Source organism: Phycodurus eques, chromosome 20 (assembly GCF_024500275.1).
Source record: "Phycodurus eques isolate BA_2022a chromosome 20, UOR_Pequ_1.1, whole genome shotgun sequence".
Classification (NCBI taxonomy): Eukaryota; Metazoa; Chordata; class Actinopteri; order Syngnathiformes; family Syngnathidae; genus Phycodurus; species Phycodurus eques.
In genome coordinates this window covers 8,707,140-8,731,428 of record NC_084544.1, presented here as the reverse complement: position 1 = coordinate 8,731,428, position 24,289 = coordinate 8,707,140, and positions in this window count along the sequence as shown.

Genomic DNA, 24,289 nt, shown 5'->3' with positions numbered 1-24,289 from the left:
CCAAGATGTTATAAGATTGCGCCAAAGCGATACCTTTATTATACACAGGGTTTTGGCCTTAGCACAAAAGACTATGGGGGGAATACTACTGCACTTCCAAAGCATCCAAACGCATTATCTCTATGCTGCTTACAGCCACCGCTGAGCATATTTGAATTGCAGTGCATCTGGGTGTTTTTTAATCTTATATAGCTTGTTGCCTTTTAGTTGGTGGCTATGCGACTGGTCAGCAATAAAGAACATTGGGGCTGATTTGGCATCACTAAGCAAGTCTAACGTTTTGTTATGACCACTTCAAATGCCATGTGTGCTTAATATTGCAATAGTCCGGTGCAATGACCATTGTGCAAAGGGCGCCGAGACTTCAAGGAGTGTATGCGGTTTAAAGTGACGAGTAGTGCGATCATCTGGGACAATGTTGGTTGTGCAAATGTTACAGATACTCCTCGATCAGTGTGCAAATGGAACAGATGCTACTCTGGCATGAGCGGCCAGTATATGCAAATAGTGCAGCATGGCGACACAACTACAGTGAGTGCACGAGTAATACATAATTGGCCCCACAGAAATATGACAACGAACTCAAGTCAAAAAATTGCCAGCATCGTAGGGTTTAGAACAAAACTAAAAGTGTACAATTTTAGAATGCGCGATGTTATCAGCAGCCAATCAGAGCGCAAGAGAATCATTCTATCTTAAATGTTATTAATTAAATTCGAGTTTTGTATGTTATAAATTCTATTTAGATTTTTGAGTTAGCATCACAGGAGCAATGGAAGTATTGTTAAATGCGACAAAAACAAGCAATTATTTTGGATATGCTGGATTCTCAGCAGGTCTGTCTAATCTGAAAAACAAACAAACAAACAAACATACAGCTCAGTTTGTTGTTTGTATGTTTTCATTCGTTATCATTAGATAATTTAGCATTTTCTTTGTCAGTCACTTCACAAGGTTAGCAAAGCTATGGAAACTGCTTTTCTTTTGTACTCAAGTACATTTCAGTCTGCACTGTTTTTTACTTCTACTTAGGTAAACGAGTGGATCAGTACTTCTACATTTCCCAGTGTTTTTTTTAAACAAGTATCTGTTCTAGTAAAGTACAGAGTGTGAGTACTTTTTCCACCTCTGTGTCAGCAGAGGCGTCTCATCAAATTTGCTGATGTTACCCCTATGCTGGTCACAGCCGCTAGGGGGTATAGTTGCATCGTATCTGGGGTTTGCCAAAATACATTAGCATGTGATCGATCCAGTCCCTTATTCGTTTATGTTTTAGGCTTTTCATCCTGGCGACCTTTTCTAGCTATAGAACATCTTTCATTTTTGATGCTTTAACCAGAATATTTCCAAGCAGGCCAGAGAATGTGAAAAGTAAGAAAAGCAGGTAAAAGTAAAAAAAAAAAAAAAAAAGTCTTTGGTGTGCTGCCGAGCCTTTGGGCAGAAGAGGGAATGTCAAGAACAGTGCGAGAGTGTAAAAAGTGCAAAGCAGAATGGCAGAATTTCAAAGATAGGAGAAGGGCACAACCCCCCACCTCCAACCGACGCATCCGTCGCCCGTCTGCTTGTCAGAAGTGATAAAAAAGCCTCAGCCGCTCCCCGTCCCAGTGATGTACTTCCCGCCTCCCCTCGGGATACCTGAGTCAAATACATGAACCAAATTGCAGAGTTTCCGCTCCCCTGCGAGACGGCAGGCAGGTGGACATCCTCGGGCACATTCCTTTTTTCCGACTTGGAGGCAAAAAGGTGACCACGCTTGGGCTGTCGGGCCCTCTCAGCTCGGAAAGTCATCACGGCGGAATTTCGCCCGCCCGTCACCATTTACACGTCATGCTCATAAAACATCTGTCTTAACGGGCCCTTTGATGAGGTGCGCTCATTGCGGTTTTACAGAATATTAATCACACTGACACAGTTATATATATAACGGTACTACTTGTATAAGGTCATATGTGCTGGTCTACACAAGCACTGTCAACTGGGTGGCTGAAATAGAATTTAAAATTGAATATATTGCATGATGCTCTTCTGATAATATACAGCGGTCCCCTGCAAATTCACAATTCACTACTTGTGAACTTGCCTATTCGAATTTGTAATTATTTTTTTGGAAACTATTCTCTGTTATTTGCTGAAAAATTAACCTTTTCACTTTTTTGGGCTCAGGTCAAAGCTCTGTCTGAGATAAAAGTAGTGCTTTGGCAGGATCTTGTGGCAACTTGGTGCCAAGGACCTATCCTGAAATGAGGGGATTTAGCCAGCCCATAGCCCAGTCTCTTAGAAAAGTAGTGCTTTGCCGCCATCTTGTAGCAGCTAAAGGCAATTTAGGGGGGCCTCAAGTACTGGCGTCTGGTCTTGGTCCCTAACACTGAACTTACAATTCTGTGACACCTGTAACGTGATTACGATAATATATTATTGTAATTTAACATAGAACAGTATACATTATTACTCGTAATATTGCCGCTCACTTCAACATAGTTCCTTGACACCAAAGTTCCACAAGATGGCGGCAGAGTAAGACTTTTATATTAGACAGCTTTGGCCTGATGTTGACTGGTTAGCACACACAGTTCTGAGGACCTGGGTTCAAATCCGCCTTCGCCTGTGTGGCGTTTGCATGTTCTCCCCGTGCCTATGTGGGTTTTCTCTGGGTTCAGGATGTACCCTGCCTCTTACCCAAAGATAGCTGGGATGGGCTCCAGCACGCCCATGACCCTCGTGAGGAGAAGCAGTATGGAAAATGGATGAATGGTATTTTACAGACAGCATTTTCACCCTTGGATAAAAACATTTTTTTTAACCTCCTCTATAAATGACCTGGTCCATCTGTTGGTTTAAAAAACTAAAAGTTTGCCCATGACTCCTGACTTTTGAGTCTTTAAATTTTTGGAAAGTGGGAAGAGGTCAGACAGTTCCCGTTAATAATAATTTTTTTTTTCACATGGGAATTATAGTCTATAATCTTTTTACGTCTCTTTCCTTTCCACCTTCACTGCTGTCCTGCATTGAAAAAGGAATCAAAAGCCCAATACATCCTCCTTTGCTTTCCCTTCATTCTCATTCTGCACTTCCCTCCGTCGTATCTGCCACTCTTTTCTCATTTACCCGTCTCCATCCGCCCCGTTACCCGCGGTCTTCTTTCCCAATGATTAAACAATGCCGCCGCCCTCGCGAGACCACACTATTCTTTTTAATGCCTCCTGTCTGTCCCTCCCTCGCCCCACTCTCCTGCCTGCCTTTTGGAATCTTTAACCTCTCACCATCCGTCTCGCCTTGTCGCCGTCATTATTTCTCTCTCCCTCTCCGTCCTTCTCTCTGCAGCCTCCTGTTACTGTTGCCTCGTGATTGAGTGAGTTGAGAAGTTAGTCGGATACCCTTCTGCCGTCCTCTAAAGTAACACGTACACAGACCTGACCTGGCCTGTGCACAGTCACCTATTGGACCTAAGAGGCTTTTGGTGCTCTTGCTTAATATATGTATGTAATGAATGTACATAAGTATATATGTATCTGTCATTCTGTCTGTCTGTCTGTGAAGCTAGCGTGACACTGTATGCTATGGACAAAAGTTTTGAGACAGATTGGCCAGGTCATTCGTCGATGAGGTAATAAAAAAAACTTCAATTTGCATGTAAAATTTGGAAAATACAGTAATTTATTTTAATAATAAAATCATTAATTTATCATTGATAATTATTGTAATTATAATTAACTAACCAATTAATTCATAAAATAAATAATGATTGTTACGTACAAGCGGCACGGTGGACGACTGGTTAGAGCGTCAGCCTCACAGTTCTGAGGACCCGGGTTCAAGCCCCGGCCCCGCCTGTGTGGAGTTTGCATGTTCTCCCCGTGCCTGCGTGGGTTTTCTCCGGGCACTCTGGTTTCCTCCCAAAAACATGCATCAATTGGAGACTCTAAATTGCCTGTAGGTGTGCATGTGAGTGTGAATGGTTGTCTGATTCTTAATCTTCATAAGGTGTTTTGTGTAAATACACTCGGCATATTCGCAGTTCGGCATTCGCAAATGTACACATTTGTTATGAAACACTTTTGGTTGGTGGGTCTGTGTGAGTATCTTAGAATGATCTGTAGCCGACAGCAGCTCCTCCTCACATTGACCTGGATGCGAAGGTCACCGTTTGACGAGATGTCAATTAGCCATCTCTTCCTTGTAGAGGGAAAACAGGGCCATGATAGACGTTGTCTCATTTGACTGGACAAAACACACACACACACACACACACACACACACACACACACACACACACATATACTGTATGCAAAGTCACCTCAAAAGCAGGAACTGCAAAACCAGCAAAAAAAGGTTTGTGACCCTGTCAATCACTGACACTTACGATTATTTATTAATGTGATAGTTTAATACATGCAAACTTTCCTCCTTAAAGTGAACATATTATGTAAATTGCATTTTTAATAGTTTGTGTAGAAATAGTTGGTTCCCTGGGGTGCTTGCCCACCCATCAAGCGCGAAACTACTCAACCGAAGTAAATCTTTCGTTAGTTGTCTATTTCTGAAATTGTGTGAGTGAGCCATTTTGAATTCCGCTGATCAAACTTTTCCATCCATTGAAAAGGTTCTTGTTCAGGCGGTACACCTCGTCATATATTGATTGGGTTGCAGGTACATTTCGTCAAGAAGAAGAAGTCGCTAAAAACGGCAACACGGAGTAGCCCTTGCTTTGTTGCAACACCCTATTGCCGCCCCTCCCTCATTGTCATGGCAATGAAAGCCATATTCGGCATTTGCATTACACATTTGCATTACACCGTAACGCCCCCCCAAAACCAAGTTATTTCAACCAGAGTGTTACTAGTAGATTTTACGGACAGTGAACCCCCCACGTAGTCTTGCCTCGGCATTTGCAAATTCATATAACTTTGGCACCATCGTGTGACATCTTGGTGTGAAGGAACAATGTTGAAGTGAAATGACCTCATCTCTTCATTGAGACACAAATACGAGTAGTGCTTTGCCACCATCTTGTGACATCTTTGTGCCAAGGAACTATGTTGAAGTGAATAAACGTCCTTCGTTTGGACAGAAGTAGTGCTTTGCCGCCATCTTGTGGAATCTTGGGGCCAATGATCTACATTGAAGGTAATTGAAGCACTTTATTTAAACAAAAGTAGCATTTTGCTGTCATCTTGTGACATCTTGGTGCCAAGCAACTATATTGAAGTCAATTGAGGAGCTTTATTTACACAAAAGTAGCGCTTTGCGGCCATCTTGTGACATCTTTGTAGCCAAGGAATTATGTTGATGTGTGTTGAGGGGTTTCATTTCGACAAAAGTAGTGCTTTCGTAAGATTGTGCGGGATGTGCAGGCAATTATTAACCTTTTTAGGGGGGCGTCAGTTACAGATTTTTGCTTTTTGCTGTAGGGCCATGTCCCTATCCCCTGCGAATAGATATATGCTGTAATTCTTAATTTTTTGTGTATTTTGACATAAGAATATCAAAGAAAGAGAGGCTTGATGCAATAGGTAATACGATTGGTGTTTTCCACATTGTTGGTTTGAAAGAATTACGCTCAAGTTTGGTGTCAAAAGTGGGAGTGCAACCAGGGAAGGAGACATGAAACCAAAGTTCTTGCCATGTCCATTCACAACAATAAATTGATCTACTTGGCACTCTTGCACGATGTGTATGTGTGTGTTTTGAGGTCTCCCCCCCCAGGGTCCGAACTGATGGACCACTACGGGTACGTTGTGGAGATGAAAGGAACTCTCGGAAGTCATCTCACACTATGGATTCTGGGTTAGTGGCGCGAGATCCGAGCACATCCCCGTCTCGGGGCTGAAAGGCGGCTTTCATCCCTTAACCTCCATCAGCCGCCCGTCTTTTTGTCCCCCGAGTTTCTTTTTGCTCTCGCCCGCTCTTGTTCGCTCTTTTGTTGCCCAGTTCATAGTTTTCCACTTTGATTTTTTTTTTTAACGCACATTTCCTGCTTTCATTTGCATTCCCTTCCTTCTCCTTCCTTTCCTCCCCTACTCACTTTTTTTTTGCCCATCCTTTTCCCCTCAGCCTTTCCCCTCCTTCTCCCCCACTCAACTCATCCTTCTCTTTGCTCTTCACTGCGAACATGAAATGATCAAAGTGCCTATTCTGGCCATGACAGTTCAATTTTACCAGGGCACATCATGTCCACACTACACACATACACATACTTATACACGTGCAAAGGAGTGAGGCAAGTTGCTATCTGCTTGTAATCTCTTTTGAAAATAAGGGCAAAAATCAACCATGAGCCAACATCAAACATTCGCAGTTAAGCTGCTCTCAGATAATCAATTCAGGAAAATACAAGTCTAAAGTATGTAAATGTCCATTCGTCACAAAGCTGATCATTATTATACTGCAGATCACTTTTGATGCTTACTGTTTTTTGTATAAGAATTTATCTTAATTGTTCAGTTATGTATGTATGTATTATGTTAAATCATGACTTCCTTAATTAGTACATTTTATTGTTTATTTTATTAATTCATCTTGTTTGTTCATTTATATGCTGTATGTGTAGATAGTATTTAATAATTACGTAAACACAAAATTATCATTTTTAATGTTTATTTTATATTTATATTTATATTCGTTGTTAGTTTTTGTATGTTACTTGTAGCAATCTTATTTTTTCAGTTATAGTATGTATTTATTAATATTGTAACATTTTTAATTTCCTAAATGAATGTTAATGTATTTTAGATTTTATTTAAAGTGTTATTTTTGTTATTTGTTTTTGAATTATTTGATCTTATTTGTTCATTTAATGTATGTTTTTTATTAATCATGTAAAATTTGTTTAAATTTCCTGAATACTGTAATTATGAATTTTAAAGTATTTTCAAATTTTTATTTTGGCTATTTGTTTTTATTTCTTATATTCATTGATTAGTTTTTTTTTTTTTATGTGTCTCTCAGCATGTACTTGATATATTCAATATACTGTACGAAAGAAAAAGTGCAGTTCTTCAGCTATCGCATTTTTTTTTCTGAAATAGTAGCGGTCCTTGTATTAGATGCCGGGCCCCAATTAAGACAAATAAAGGCCAAACCCAAATTGATACTCCTTTCTCCCACCCTCCACCCCAACCACTAACTAATTATATCAGTTCAACGACAACTAGTCAGTACTGTTGAACTCTTTTGCTAACCAAAACAGCAGCACATAATACTTTGTATTTAGTTTTATACAGCATTTTCACCTGACCGAACATGCAGGTAACATTGTTTCATATCATTCAAAAACAAATAAAGGCCTCCCCCTGATAGACCTCTTGCCTCATCAATACAGACTCCTTCACGTTCGTGCGTCTCGGAGACTTTTAAAAATGTACGCGGTGTCTTTCCAATAGACATCAAGCTGTTGGAATTAGTATGCGTGCCCATTCAGTCATACTGCACCACTTGTAAACTCAGCATGTGGGCTTTCTTCACAAGATGTGCGTTGTTTTTTTCCTCCCTCTCCTCCTTCACCTCCTTTTCTGTTTGCACTCTTTCCCCCATCCTTCCACCCACCTGTCCGTCCATCCGTCTGTCCTCTGTTCATCAACCTTCACTTGCGTAACAAGTCTCTTTTCCTGCAGAGAATATTCCCCGAATCAGATCCAGAAGAGAAGGAAAAAGTGAGCCAATCCAAACTCTTGGTATCTCATTTTTCATTCTCTATCCTTATTTGCAACCTCTTGTCCTGGTGTCCCTCTGCCTTTTTCATTAGCAACACTTATCTTTACCAGTAATTACAGCACAGTCACAAGTTTCTCAGGGCTTCTGTTCCACTGTTTCACCAGGGAGGGATGCTGTGGCGCCGTGAGGAGAAAGTATTGACACAACTGCATGATGTGGTGCTTCCCGTGACGCATGCGCACAACAAAATGGGACATGGATGACGTCTGTAAGGTGATGACACGGCTTAAATTGATCGCTCTGGAAAAATTGTCCCTTTTATGTTTGATGTCCACACTCCTTTTACTGGCTTATTGCCTCAGATAGGTGTGTGTGTGTTACTGTTTGAATGGTGATGCTCCCTTTGCTGCTTTAAAGTCAGGCAACATATAGACAAACATTTGGCCTCCTAAATGAGCCGGATTAGTTAAGGCGAGACTCAATAGTCTCGGTGTCTTGGCCCAAAAGTGTGTGTGCGTGTGTGTATATAATGCGTCCAAAACACAGGCCTTTGCCAGGCCTGACAAGAGTGTGATTGATGCGGCCTCAGCCTCCACGCGCCGCTCGCTAGGCTGCTTGAAGGTGACAGAGTGACTGACAGCCAGCTTGACAAAGTGACAAAAGCGGCAGGGTGGCGTTCATCATCGCCCGTTTGGGAGCGGCGCGCAGGCTTTTGGAGAAGTTTTACAAACCGTCGATGATAGTTGTTGTCTTCTTTCTTTCGTTAGCTTCTGACCCAGTGTAGGCCTCACGAGATGCAAGATGTTAGCGTGGTGGGTAGCACAGAGAAACAGTGGCTAACAGTGCTGCCTCACAGCAAGAAAGTTCTGGATTCAAGTCTCGACAACTCTGAATTGTCTCGAATGTTAAAAAAAGATAATTGAAGATTCTAGTCTTTGATGATTCAAAAAAACTTGTATGTTAGGTTGTTTACTTGGATAAATAAAGGTTTGGGCTATGGAACACTTAAAATGTCGAAGTTTAAACTCATTCACTGCCATTGACAGATTTAGAAGACAAATATCCATGTTAACTGCGAGAGCTGGCAGTGAAGGAAACATGTTAGGTTTCTTAAATTGCTTTCACACTTACATTAAGTTTTAGGTTAAATTGTCGATGTTTACAAAAATGCGTTAGGTTTGTTGAAAACTCAAATTTGTCTTTGTTAGATTCATTGAAGAATCTAAATGAGTCTTTGATGTTTCCAAAAGATAGGTTAGGTTCCGTACATCTTATTTGACTTTAAATTGTCATCTGTGATAATGTTTTTTGTGTATGTTACAATTTTTCTCCTTTCCCAGTCGCGCACTAACCAGTCAACAATCGCAACGTGTATAGCTTCCTTACCCTTTATTTAGCGTGTCAGTCCAGTCGGTCCTCTTAACAGCTGGGTGCTAAAAAGTGCTGCAGATTACTTACTTTGCTACACTGAACAACGAGCGTTCAATGTAGAATACATTTATTCCTGGATTTAGATGCCAACATGTGATAAAGTTGAGCTAGCCCTGAAGAGCAAACCCATGCACAAATGTGCGCGCACAGACACACAGGGTTTGCAAGCGTGCAGTCATGTGCCATGCACTCAAGCCAGAAGTGTATTATTGTCACCTTGGGCCCCCTAACAGCATTTATGTGTGCCCCTTCACCCCCTCCTCACACACAAACACTCAGAGGTGGGAGCAGGCTCCATTGCGTGTGTGTGTGTGTGTGTGTCGCTTGATACAGTTTAGCAACCCAGGCCATGCTGGTGCTGGCAAAGAAAGTAAAGGTAAAGAAGTGTGTATTAAACATCACATGTGAGTGTTTTTTCACACCATTAGTTAGGGTTAGTTGCACAATCGAATGACATCCACTACAGAAGCTGTATCCCAAATTGTGTATACGCAAAGATAATAATGCTGCACTACTAGCAAAAATAATTGTAAAGTGATTGAGAGTTATTGTCATAAGATCAGGGGTGGGTGGTGAGTGCTCAAGGATCACATTTGATTTTTAAAATGAACAGATGGGCCAGGGATTATTGAAAATATTGTCGCTGTCGGGTGGAAACCTTTTATGTCCACATATACCCTAGTCAATTTAATATAGTTTCACAAATCGATATTGGTTTGTCCCTACATCATCCTTTCTTTTTCTGCAATTTTTAACCAATTTAAAATGTTGAAAATAGCTGGAGAAAAAAAATCTCTCGAACTGTCTGAGAAGTGTTGTAAAACTCCACCCTTTCCCTCACTCTGCGGTAGTCGTGTGGCATTATGTCCTCTAAAGATTGTAAGTCTGGATGTTTTTGAGACAATAAAGAGTAAAAATTATTAGATACATTTGAGTAAGCCTATATTGCTAAAAATGGATAGCTGTAATGCTTCTGTGCGGAAGAGAGCCTTCATTGATCAAGGTTAGTAGCGTACAGATTAATTTCTGCCTCGGACACTGTTAAGTCAGCTCATCGATATATTTGCTTCACTCATGGACCTAAGACATTTGAAAAGGTTTAGGAAGCTAATCTAAACACTCTTGTTTGCTTTTATAAAGTATGAAATCCTTTCTGTCTGGTCGAAGGATTGGCGTGACGCAGACTTTGACAGCTGGTACTGCCGACGTGATGGTGTTTCATAACATTTTATGAAAAGTAGCAATATTGGAGATGCAAGGATTCTGCCCATCAGTGACAAAATGTTAAATTGTTCATTTTAAACTTAAAATAGTTCATTCCTTTTAAAATAATCGATTTTGGAACAAGAAATCAATTAACCAATGATATAATATCATCAATACAAAATGAATGAATACATTTTAACTATCCATTTTTTTGCTGAAAAAAGGGCAAAATTGAATGTAACAAATAGTACAGGACTCTGCATAATGCATATGCTCAGCGGAACGTGCATTAGGCTTTCTTAATCTAGCCATCTGCTATATTCCTGTTGTCCACAATAATAAACAAAAATAAGAGTTTTTAATTATTTACAATGAATTAATTATACAACTAATTACTTAACAACATAAATGAATAAAAAATAAAGAAAAAAATGAATGAATACATTTTAATTTACCAATTTTAGAGGGAAAAGGGTTTTATAAATGCAATAAATGCATACAAATAGTACAGCATCCTTGATAATGTAAATGCTCAGTGGCTCGTGCAGCAGGCATACCTATTGTAGCCATCTACTGTATTCCTTTGTCCACAATATTCTAATCATTATAATTAATTAACTTATTATATCATCAAATAAATAATACTGGTTGACTGAATATGTAAGATTTTTTTTATTAATAGTTTTATTTTGTTATTTACAATAAATCAATTAACCAACAATTTAATGTCATATAAAGTGAATACAAAATGAATTAGGCTTTACACGATCAGGATTTTTGGGGCCGATCACCGATCAGGAAGTTTAAAACAAACGATAACCAATCACCGATCCGATCACAAGCTGGAGCAATGTGTCCATTTACATGACTTGTTCATTTATTGTATCTACTTGTGTACTTTATGACTTGTTCATTTATTGTATATACTACTACTTGTATATACTATTGTATATACAGCTTCTCCTCGCTAGGGTCGCGGGCGTGCTGGAGCCCATCCCAGCTCAAAATGATTCTCTAGCATTTTAGACAAAAGTTAAAACATCAATGACCTCTCGGGGGCATTCAAGGATTGGCCACTGACATAAGTTTAGGTCAGATCAACATTACAACATGACAGAAATAATGGGTGCTATCTTACTGTAATTAAATGACTTTGTTGTAATTAAATTACTTTAATAAATAATGTTAATGACATGCTTACTCCCGCGACCCGAGTGAGGAGAAGCGGCTCATAAAATAGATGGATGGATTTATGGACATGCTTACTCTAACTTTCTCACTGTCCCGCTATATGGATGGGTGTTATCCAGAGTCTGCGGACGTTTGGCTTCTCCCCTTTTTTTTTTTTTTTTTTTTTCAACACTGCGTTGCTTGAACACGGCATGATCCTCGTGTACATTCTCCAGGGGCTCGATCAAATTTGTTGTGTTAAAGCATTTAGATGGCATTCCCCTCAACGTACTTCAGTTGTGCACAGACTGCAAATAACTTACGTGTTGTTTGTCTGAGACACCGCAAAATAGTCCCACGCCGATGACGTGTTTTTAACCGACAAGATTGAAAACAACTTTATTGGGCGTTAAATATTTACAGTACTGCGCCACAAGACACGTGACAAGGCTAAAAAATAAACTAGCTTTTGGATTCATATGAAACGGCGTTAAATGTCTTGTGCGGAACCGATCGATGAGGTCATTGATCGGATCGGCGAATTGTTGCATGAAAGCCGATCAGCATAAAATGCTAATTATCGGCAGATACCGATAACACCGATCAGATCGGCGTAAAGTCTAAAACGATTTTTTACCAATTTGAAGGAATAAATGGATAAATTAATGCATCAATTAGTACAGGACTGTACTGTAAATGCTCAGGCGATTGTGCAGGCGTACCTAATGTAACTATCTACTGTATTTAACCATAATCTGAGAATGTTTAGTCTCCATGACAACTCATCCAGACTCATCCAAACAAAACTAAAGTCTTATGTGGGTCATTCCTTTATACAGACACCCCTGTATTGGCGCCACAGGACGAAAAGAGGCAGGATGTGACAGCATGACTCTCCTGAAAAGAGGATGTTGGCCCGCGGCCCGCTTGGCGGTATGTGTCCGAGCGTCCCTGAACGCACCGCGTGAGGGCCAGCTGATAAATGGCATCCTCTCACTGTTGCCTTGTGTAACTGGAAAATGCTTTGATGGATGGAGCTGTACTAAAGCGGTTTTGGATTTCCGTACCTGTACACTGTAGGTTGTAGTGGGTCATCATGTGGACGATGTACACACAGACACACACACACACACTTGTAAGCAGTTGTTGAATGATGAGGATCACATGTGATCCTATGTGGTTTCTGCCGCTTCCGATACGCTGACATCCACTGGATGGCAGTGTTGACATATGCAGACCGCACAAGAAAAGGAGCATTTTCCCCTCTCTTTCTGCTGCTGCTACGCTTACATTTCGCCGTCTCTTCCCCTACGCTATAATGCGCTCCTACTAGAAAACCAGATGCACCTTGATGAGCACAATCTATACGGGCTGAGCGGCGAGGGGTAAAGTCAACATGACGCACCGCGGGTGTGATGCGGCAAATTCAATTCATTGTATAATATGCCTGGCATCCACTCACAAGCCGACTGTAGGTTGGTCTTGTAAAGTCACTCCATTATTTGTGCGGGCATGTGCTTTGGTGAAGAGTACTTGACATGACAAGAGAGGATTATGGCACTTTTGTCTGACTGACGCCGCCATCACAAAGAAGCCCAATACTCATTAACCGTTTTTCACAATGGAACGAGATTCGGGGCAGCACATGACCTACAGCACAGGTGTCAAACTCAAGGCCCGGGGGCCAGATCCGGCCCGCCACCTGATTTTATGTGGCCCGCGAAGGCAAATCATGTGTGTCAACTTCCATGATTCTTGTTAAAATCTGCACCGAAATTTCAAATAGTCATATATCATAAATGATCATGTTGAGATACTGCAAGCATTTTTGTGTTACCAAACATGAATAGTTGAAAAACCCATTACCCTTGATTTCTGATTCCAAAACTAGTTCATAAATTTCATATGTAAATATGATGAGGCGATTAAAGATTTTTATGGTTTCACAGTCATAACAGCCCTCTGGAGGGAAACCGTAAATACAATATGGCCCGCGGCAAAAATTAGTTTGACGCCCCTGACCTAGAGGTTAGCTTGTCTGCCTCACAGTTCTGAGGTTCATTCTGTCAAATGTTGGCTTCTTCATCTGGCCACCATTAATCCATATTGGTTTCCTTGCAGTGGAAGGATGATATCAGTTGGTGGCGCGCCCTCAGAAGAAAAAGAACAAGGAAGGACAATACATTAGGTTCAGTTGTGTTTTGTGCTCGCATTTTCCGTGTTTGCAGGTTTTGTGAAAAGCTAATGTTTTTACTGTTTGTTTTTATATACTTTTAAGTAGACTTTACGCCGAGCTGAGCAGTGTTATCGTTATCGGCCGACAATTAGCATTTTATGCCGATCTGCTGATCGGCTTTCAGGTCATAATTCGCCGATCCGATCAATGACATCATCGATCGGCTCCGCACAAGACATTTCCGCACAAGACATTTAACTCCGCGTCGCCGTTGCATATGAATCCAAAAGCTAGTTTATTTTTAGCCTTGTCACGTGTCTTGTGGCGCAGTACTGTAAATATTTGACGGCCAATAAAGTTTTTTTCAATCTTGTCGGTTAAAAACACGTGATCGGCGTGGGACTATTTTGCGGTGTCTCAGACAAACAACACGTAAGTTATTTGCAGTCTGTGCACAACTGAAGTACGTTGTGGGGAACATCATCGAAATACTTTAACACAAATTTGATCGGGCACTTGAAGAATGTACACAAGGAGGAGCATGTCACGTTCAGGCAACGCAACGTGAAAAAAAAAAAGGAAAAGCTAAACGTACGACAACACCCGGCCGTCCATATAGTCCCAGGACAGTGAGAAAGTTAGAGTAAGCATGTCATTAACAGTATTTATTAAAGTAATTTAATTACAACAAAGTAATTTAAGGGGTAGGGCTTTTATTTAAGAATTCCCCAAATATTTGCGATTCTCTACCCGTGAATTCAAATATTCACAATTTTTGCTTGGAAAAACCTGTCCTCCATTATTTGATTAAAGAAACTCACCTATTATCTGTTTTTGTGCTCAGCCCAAAGCCAACACTGATATAAGAGTATTGCTTCGGCATCATCATGGCGCCAAGGAACTATCTTTAAGTGAGGGCCGGAGCTTCATTTTAACATGCCATAGCACTGTCTTATAGAAAAGTATTGCTTTACTGCCATCTTGTGGCATCTATAGGCTATTACCTTTTGGGGGGTCATTTTCTTGTGGATTTGTAATTTGCAAAGAAGGTCCCCTTTCTCTGCTTCTTCCTCTTAATTACGTTGCGTCTGGGACTTGCCTATGTACTGTAAAAACCCATAAAAACAATTGCTTGAAAATCTACGATATAGAGTAAGCACGAATGATGAAACACGATATAGCGGGTGAACACTGTACATACAGGATCATAAGCAATTGCCGGGTGTCTGGTAGGATACATTTGTGGTATCTATAGCTTTGCATATTGAGGTATTTATAATACTTTGCCACTTCAAAACATGAGAAAATCCTTAATACACTCAAGCAGAACTGAACATTATTTTCTTTTTAGACGAGAGTTTGGATCCAGGTATTGGATTTCATTCAGTTTTGCAGCTGCACCTTATATTGTGACATACTGTATATTGGTGCTCAAAAGTCAGATGAAAGACTCCAAAGGGAGTCTCTCCTGCCCAGAGGACCGTCAACATAATTTATGATGAAGAGCGCCATGTTTTCCACCCATTTTCCTGGCCTGGCGGCTCCCTCGCGGTCGGCCCAATAACGAGCGTCCCTCCGTCACAAGTCAAGAGTGGACACGGCGTAATGTTGTTGTGGCGCCACAAAACCCCAAGGAGAGGCGCGCTCCGGGGGCAGTGGTGTGTACAATGTCGAAAAAAACCCGCGGTTTGCACGTCCTCCCAACAGTGAATGTGTGGCGCGAGATCAGAAACGTTGCGGTCTGCGCTCGGAGGGCGTGTTGCATGCTGAGTAAGATGCTCGAAAAACAACATAGCTATTCACTGACTCGCACAGGCCAATATAATAAACAAGCGTTGACTACCACTTTGATAAATGACGTACAGTATCTTGTTGGTAAATGTTTGTAAATAAAACCTTGAAGATAAACATGTTTTTTACCTCCACCGATAAGGTTTTCCATTGCCCTGTGCGTTTTTTTCTTTTCAGGTCACTATATTACGGATTTTCACATATTGTGGGTGGGTCTGGCGATAAACAGGTGTTCATTCCATACGAATGGTTATTTGTGTTCAGCGTATGAGCCACATACACGGGTCTGCACACCAATTGACGTGCATTTCGGTGGCGAGGAAATGAAGCGCTGCCTCCATAAGTGAAAGCTTTGCAGTTAGCTCTTGCTTTTTTCACCAATTGCCTCCCCACAGTTCCTTTTCTTCCCCCAGCTCTCTTTGCTCTCTCTTTCATTACTCATGTTGCATTTAGGTCCATAGTTGTTTTGTATGGTCTTTGTCTTGAACGTTTTCAATCCTTGTGAAGTTTTTGCTTGTTTGACTTTAGGCTTAGCCGGATGCGTAATAAATCTGAGGAGTTCCCTCCTCTGTTCAAGACAGCAAAGATGGCTGTACAGCAACAACATTTCAAGAGTGCCCTCTGTTCATCTCTTTCAGCGAGTCAGCGCATCAATTTTGCTCTTTATTTATTTATTGATTTGTTTTGGGTGGGGTGTAGCTGGGGGGGGGGGGGTAAAACACGACGTCGCTCACTACCAAGGAACTCAAAATTGCTGCAAGTCACCAGAGCAGCACAAGTAAATCATAAATTCATGAAGAAGTCACGAACACTTTGGAATAAGTTGGACAGAAAGTTGTTGAGCTCCGCATATGTTTGCAGAGAGTGAGGGCGTTGTGAGTGACCGCCAGAAGTGGCAAAAGCACTCACATTCGATACTTAAGTAGAAGTACAAATACTTGTGTAGAAAAATACTGATTTAACTCCTCTACATAAGTAAAAGTAAAAAAAAAAAAAAAAAAGTACAGACTCTGCCCCTGTGGTTTGTAGGCTGGCACAAGACACTGCATCTGCCTTGAATCATTGTTGTATGCTCTTGTTTTAAGCTGTGTCATCATCCGCGGAAGTTGAAAAAAGTAACAAAACTATTTTGAAGAAGTTACTAGTAGAAAGTACAGATAGCTGTTTTCAATAGAGAACAAAAGAAAACAATCAGGAAAACAAAACTCGCAAGTCTAGTATAAACACCGGAAAAATCTACTTCAGCACAGTGTTAAAGTGTTTGTACTGATAGCTGCGGCAAGATGGCTTGGTTGGGGCCGAACGTCACATCTGATTCACCAGATGGTTTGCCTCGTGGCGGCCGTGTCAAATATGGCCGCCGCTCACGGTGACACCAACTGCTGAATATCGTCTAATCCTGTTTCAAGCGAAGATATGAAGCCTCCAGACAAAAGTGACTGTTAAGTTACCGAGATCTGTCTTTTTTTGTTGTATCAGCTGTACCGACATCTGTAGTTGGCTAAAACATGCTACACTTCATTGTCTTTATCTGCTTACTGATCTTGTCAAACATGGATGCATATTCTAACAAATGTAGTTCAGAACCAAGTTGTAGAGCTGTGGAGAACCAAACTGCGAAGAAACGTTAGCCGCTAGTTAGCAAAACGATTCTATGTTATGCGGTCTTTAGTCACCTGTTTTCTAATCTTGATAAACATCTATGCATATCATATGAGTTTAGTTTTTAATGGGATGGGAAACAGTTTCGCTTTTTTTCTACAGTTTTTCTACAACTCCAATCTAGCCCAGATAAAAGCAGTCTACTATTTGCACATTTTTGCTCTTTCCATCAGGGCGTGGTCCCTAAACCCTGAAAATGGTGAGGTTTGACTGTATTTTTGAGAATTTGTACCATGCTTCTCTAAGAGTGGCCCCCACCACAATTAGCTTTAAGGGTGTCTGAATGAAGAGGAGGAGCAGAGGAGCAAAGTCTGACGGTGGCTATAATTTGACCGAGGAGGTAAAAGGCTGTCGACACCTCTCGAATTCCGATTAGACAATGTGGTAATGGTGGTAAATCCATAAACGTCATCCTCAACTAATCTGAGCCATTCTTTTATGAGAGCGTGCAATAGAATGAGTTGTAGCGGTGGCAACATCTCACATTTCCACGCTACAGTCTTGCCCTTCAGAGCGACAAGCTATTTGTCACGCTTAGACACATGGCGACTGCTGAGAGATATAAATTGATCATGGAAATTAGGGCGATGACATTGTTCACACTTGTAACAGAGGCGATTCAGTAATTGGCATGCTAACAAATGCCTACACAGGGTCCAAGTAGAATGGATTCCAGGCTTCTATGTGCCTGACCCAATATGAACCTCTTGAGAGCCTTAAACCTAAAGGGGCCATACAGAATATGGAATATTGACTTTGTCATGTTTAGATAGAAATAGTTGGTGCTCTGCAGTTTCTGCCCATCCATCAAGTGTGAAACCAAGTAAATCTGAGTTTGAATTCCACTGGATTACGATGTAACAGTGCAGCTACTTTATATAATAGTGCCCCTGAAACGGGCAATTGGTCAGATGGAAAACGGCATGATAGAATTCAAGGGGGGTCTCAAGAGGCAAAATGCATCGTCAGGCCCACACCTCCACCTTTCACTATTGTTCTTGATCTGACAAACTGAAGTACAGGTGCTGTTGTATAATCTATTTAGTTCCAAGAGTTGTGATTCACTATTGAAGGTACAAAAACACACTGAAATCAGTAATATGATCTGAAATGTCCCATTAGTCTCTGTTTACATCTTAAATGATAGAGACCAGTAGAGTTGATTGCGGTCTTTGCAAAGCCAATTGACATTTCGCCAGACCACACCCCAATGCTTCAAAATCCGCAACTAACCCAGATAAATGCAGGGTTCAGATAAAGCAGTTGAATCCTGTCAAGCTCAATTGTCTGTAAAGACTTTCAGTCACATAGGTAACATTTATGAAAGAAACTTTCTCCATCTTATTTTCATAGAATAACATTCATGGATCATATATGAAGGCATATAGGATTGCAGGTGGTAAATTCCAACCTGCAACTCATCAAAGAACCCTGGATAATATGAAGCCTGCTCTTTGATCCCCCCCCCGCCGTCTTCCTGTTGACTTGGCGAGCCTTTCGCTCTTGCCTCGCTAGATTGCCTGGCGTCCCGCAGAGAGGTTTCAATTCATTTCCATATACGCTGCGCAGATCAAACGGTATGTTTCCACAAAGCAAAGTCTGTGGCGGAGAGCAGTGGGAACGCTCAGGTTGCGTCCACCTTTGCTGAGCTGTTTTAATTGGTGCTAATGTGCCGCCGATGGTTGCGTTTGAACCTTGTGTAGTGAAGCATGAGGGCTTTGTAAGGATTGGGCTCAAAAATGCATTGAGGGACACTATGGATTTACACTGCAGGTATAAGGTATTTCAATCATATCATATATAATATAATTTGTTCACTATATTCCTAACTGCTGCTGAATTGAGTTCACTGCACTCACGTCATCTCAAGGCACCACTGTATCAGTAAACTGTTCCATCCTTACGGCAGTCCTCATTTGGTAGTCCACCATGTGGGTGCCAAAAAAGAGGGAGAGTACAGATAAGCTACTTCGGTACCAGACACAACTTGTGACACTGGAAACGCCAAAAGGAATTTCACCCTTGTGGTCTTGTGTAATCAGGACATGATAGGCATCTTCTGCGGCAAGTTGGAGGCTTCCCAGCGAGCGGGTCACCTTCAAGGTTGTCATTCAAGAGAAAACTCACTCAGGTGTCACAGGAAGTCTATTTTCCACTCCAGGTAGTGGAGCCGATTGAAAGTTTTGGACTTACCTGAGACCAATTAGCAGTCAGTGCACAGCCCGTTTGACCTGTCAATCACTCGGAGGAGCTGTGCAAGGAAGCCACGCTCGCACATATGGAGGTCGGGGTCAGGTGACAGTACGGGATCCCGGTCCCTGGAGAAATCTCCAACCTCCATCCGTGCACAAACATCCTCTGTTGAGACTACGGGTCGTTTATTACTCTAACTTCCTGCATTGATTTTTTTTTTTGCACTATTTGGAATGGTCGGTAATGTCGGCGTCAACTCAAAGGTCTTAGCCTCGTGTCATCCTGCGACTCATAGTTTTTTTCCGCTAATAAGGAAACTGACTCATACAGAACTGGATGACAAACAACACTTATTTGTATTGAATGCGAAAGTGTGACTCATCCATGTTTATGAAAGAACCGTCAACCCAATCTTACTATCCTCATGTAGCCTGGAAGCCGAACAGCAGTTTCATTTTAAGCCTGTGGATTTCCACTTCAATCTGACATTGGATCTATGTTGCGTTTTATGGGATTTCAAAAAAAAACAAAAAACTTAAAAGAGGATTAATCATAGATCTGAAGTATGACTGAGTGTATCCAGAAGTTATCATCACCACAAATCTTTTGTACTTCTGATACTTCTGATAAAACAGACCAAAGTCAATGTTCAGGCAAACATGTAACACAGTTGGACTTTTTGATTTATATCTGAAAATAAACAACAAGAATATGTTTTTGTCATGTTTTGGATAAAAGGGGAAAAACTGAATTTGGACAGTAATGATAAACAGCCCCCTTCAAAAATATTGGGACAGTGAGGCCAATTCCTTTGTTTTTCCTGTCGACTGAAAAACATTTAGGTTTGCCATAAAAAGAAAAGATAATGAAAGACGATAATCCTTGATCAACATTGAAGTTTTTATTTCCAGGTACAGTATTTACATCTGGATCTGATACTTAACTTTGAAGAAAGGACCTTTTGTTTAAGCCCACCCATTTTTAACCAAAAATATTGGAACATGTGACTGACAGGTGTGCTTTGTTGCATGTTACATTCCACTGTTTGGTTGATTGGCCGACTGGTTAGAGCGTCAGCCTCACAGTTCTGAGGACCCGGGTTCCATCCCCGGCCCCGCCTGTGTGGAGTTTGCATGTTCTCCCCGTGCCTGCGTGGGTTTTTTTTCTCCGGTTTCCTCCCACATCCCAAAAACATGCATTAATTGGGGACTCTAAATTGCCCGTAGGTGTGAATGTGAGTGCGAATGGTTGTTCGTTTGTATGTGCCCTGCGATTGGCTGGCAACCGGTTCAGGGTGTATCCCGCCTCCTGCCCGATGACAGCCGGGATAGGCTCCAGCACGCCCGCGACCCGAGTGAGGAGAAGCGGCTCAGAAAATGGATGTTTGGTTGATATGCCATAGTTGTTACTGCGTCTTTTCTGAAAATTTATTTCTTCCCATATCTGATGTTCTAAAATTGCCTTATACTTATAAGTTGTACCTTGACTTACTGTGACTATAAAAAGTCTACACACCCCAGTGGTGATGTCACTGTCTCATTTTCTTATCTCATAAAAACCATGGCAGTTGTCAGTAACAAATAAAAAATGAAAACCCTTGGGAGGAGTAGATGCTTAAATCACCGGCCATCCCGACGGACTCCAGCTACTGATGTCACTCACTAAGCCACACCCCTTAAAGGCACACCACCGCACCACACCACATCCAACACACGATTTCTGCAGTAGATACACTAATTACACTTTATAAAATATTTTTTTCCTTTATATACTATTAATTTGTTTCCATACAATACAGTGCTATTTTTCTTTAATAAAAACACATTGCATTTGTTTGTGAGGGGGAACAGACAAATGGAACTGTAATAAATTTTAAGAGGAAAAATCGATTTAATACGCAGAGTTGCAGGCTTGAACACGGAACCAATTACACTTGCAAGCTGAGGTACCACTGGTTATAGTTCATTGCCGAATGGCCTTCCAATGTAGTGTTCCTTGCATTCTGCATGATTGAACGTGTCCAATCAACACTCCTTTCTCCCATTTGTCCCACTTTACCTGCCAACGTCCTTTTTCCTCAACTTCTATCATCATCCTTTTCCCCCTTCATGTTCTTGGCAGCGCTCACCCACATTGTCCACGCTCGCAGGTCGCTTGTGCTTCTGTGTGTGTGTGTGTGAGTTCGTGCGTGAGAGCAGTCTAGACGCGGTTTCCTCTGCCGTGTTTGTCTTTCTCCCTGGGCCAGCTGATCTATTCGGCCAGGAATGTTAGCGCTCGCCATTCCGTTAGTACGCGCTCTCCGCGATTGTCCTCGTCTTCTCGCCCCCTCCATCCGTTTTAGTCTCCTCCGCTTACCTGTGCCTGACTTTTAACTGCCGCTTCCGTGCGTGCAGACTTTTCCCTCGCCTCTGTTTCCACTCTCAGCGGGGAACCAGACGTGCAATTTATCTTTCTCTTCAACGGTCGCAAATGCAGATTTCTGATCTCAGCTCAGCACATTTTTTCTCCTTCCTCATCGCACAACCCTCCCTCACCTTTCTCCCCTCTTCCCCTGCAGAGTCATCATTCATTGAGTGTCTTCTGGCAACAGACCAGCACACCTTAGCATGCATAATTAGGTGTGAACATTCCCAATTTCAGCACGCACTAGCATGTGTTTTCGTCACTACACTGGTCCACATCCACAACTTTGGCCTTCCTGTGTAGCGTTTGCATGTTCCCCCGTTCTTGCGTGGTTCTACGGGTACTTCAGCTTCCTTCAGGCTTATTTTCCCTGAAAATCTTATCTACTAAGCCTCTAATGATACAGTATTGAAAGTGAAAATCGCCATACTCTTAGACATGAACCTGTGTCACCTTTGAAACTGAAGAACCGCAATACACCCCTTCCAATACCCAGTTTTATTTGTTCCTTGACCATGCTCGTAACTCTGAACTGTTTTCTTTCCTCATAGAAATGAATGGAAATGCCATTAATCCGTTCCAGCCTCCCCCTAAAAAAACCCACAAAATTTTGTAATGTGTATTTTTTTATTTTTTATTTATGTATTTATTTATTTATTTTTTTTAAATGAGAAAAATTGGGCGGCACGGTGGCCGACTGGTTAGAGCGTCAGCCACACAGTTCTGAGGACCCGGGTTCAATCCCCGGCCGTGCCTGTGTGGAGTTTGCATGTTCTCCCCGTGCCTGCGTGGGTTTTCTCCGGGCACTCCGGTTTCCTCCCACATCCCAAAAACATGCATGAATTGGAGACTCTAAATTGCCCGTAGGCGTGACTGAGAGTGCGAATGGTTGTTTGTTCCTATGTGCCCTGCGATTGGCTGGCAACTAGTTCAGGGTGTACCCCGCCTCCTGCCCGATGACAGCTGGGATTGGCTCCAGCACGCCCGCGACCCTAGTGAGGAGAAGCGGCTCAGAAAATGGATGGATGGATGAGAAGAATTGCACTCTATAATATTATACTTACAGACATACAAATATACAAAGAAACAGAGGAGACGTCACAACCCCTCAGCAGGAATAATCCATCCATCCATTTTCTGAGCCGCTTCTCCTCACTAGGGTCGCGGGCGTGCTGGAGCCTATCCCAGCTATCTTCGGGCAAGAGGCGGGGTACACCCTGAACTGGTTGCCAGCCAATCGCAGGCCACATACAAACATACGACCATTCGCACTCACATTCACACCTACGGGTAGTTTAGAGTCTTCAATCAACCTACCACGCGGGTTTTTTGGGATGAGGGAGGAAACCGGAGTGCCCGGAGAAAACCCACCCAGGCACGAGGAGAACATGCAAGCTCTACACAGGCGGGACCGGGATTTGAACCCCAGTCCTCAGAACTGTGAGTCAGATGTGCTAACCAGTCAGCCCACAGTGGCGCCAGTCAGTAATAATAATAATGAAAACTTGCCATTATTGTTTGTTTGAATGTCATTGTCTTCATGTGTTAATGTGTAAAATTAAATTTTAAAAACACATTTCCAAACAGGCTAATATCGGCTGATTAATCATCTGACCCGAGTTGCAACACCGCCATGTAGATGCTAATCGTTTATATGTATATATTTACGAATTCTATCTGACAAACTGCTGCTTGTTGTGAAGTGAATTGAGTCCCTGCCACCATACAGCGCTTGGATCTCAAGTTTGCGCTCACAAGTCAAAGCAAAAAATTGCCCGAATGATGGATTGTATCTCGAAGAACTCATTAGTCGGGTCACTCGTCTCAAGACATCACTGTCAGCCATATGAGCTCACACTGCTACCGAACGTAATGTCGTGCACATTACTACTTTCATTTTAAGTTCATTAGAAAAAAACACGGGTGGGCAGGGGAGTTGGAGACTATTTTATCTGACTTTGGCCCAAGGGTTGGGGTACACCCTGGACTGGTTGCCAGGCAATTGCATGACACCAGAACATATCAATATCAATATTTTCCAAACAGCAGTCACTCATCACCACCAGGAAGCAATCCAACAAGTCCCAGTCGTCAGCCTCGCACCATCTGCTTAACTTATCAGTTGCCTGGCTTGCTGTTGCCGCAGCAACCCAAGCAAAGTGACAAGGAGGTGCACAGGGCTGCCAAGCGCTACAATGACTCTCTGTTTTCTCTCCATCTTTTTTAACCCTGTCTTCTCTCTCGCTTTATTTCTCCTCCCTCTGCCACCCTTCTCTTGTCACATCTAAAAGTGGACACTTGATCAATCAATTAATCAATAAAGCATTGAACTGGAGACCCTGGATGCCCCTTAAATCTTAATTTGACTTCCAGCCATTTTTTTTTCCTACTGTGCATGTCCTCGTGTCAGCGTATATTTTGTTGCCATTCCCATAGGCTTGATAAGACTCTGAGCCAGTGTTGGTATTGACTAACTTTTTGTGACCAAAGGGCTTTGGCTTTAATTTGACTTTTTTTTGTGAACCAAATCTTTTCCATTTGCCAATATTCTGATGTGGAATCAGCGCATGATGTTTTCACTTTGATGGAAGGCGTCAAGGTCTTCTG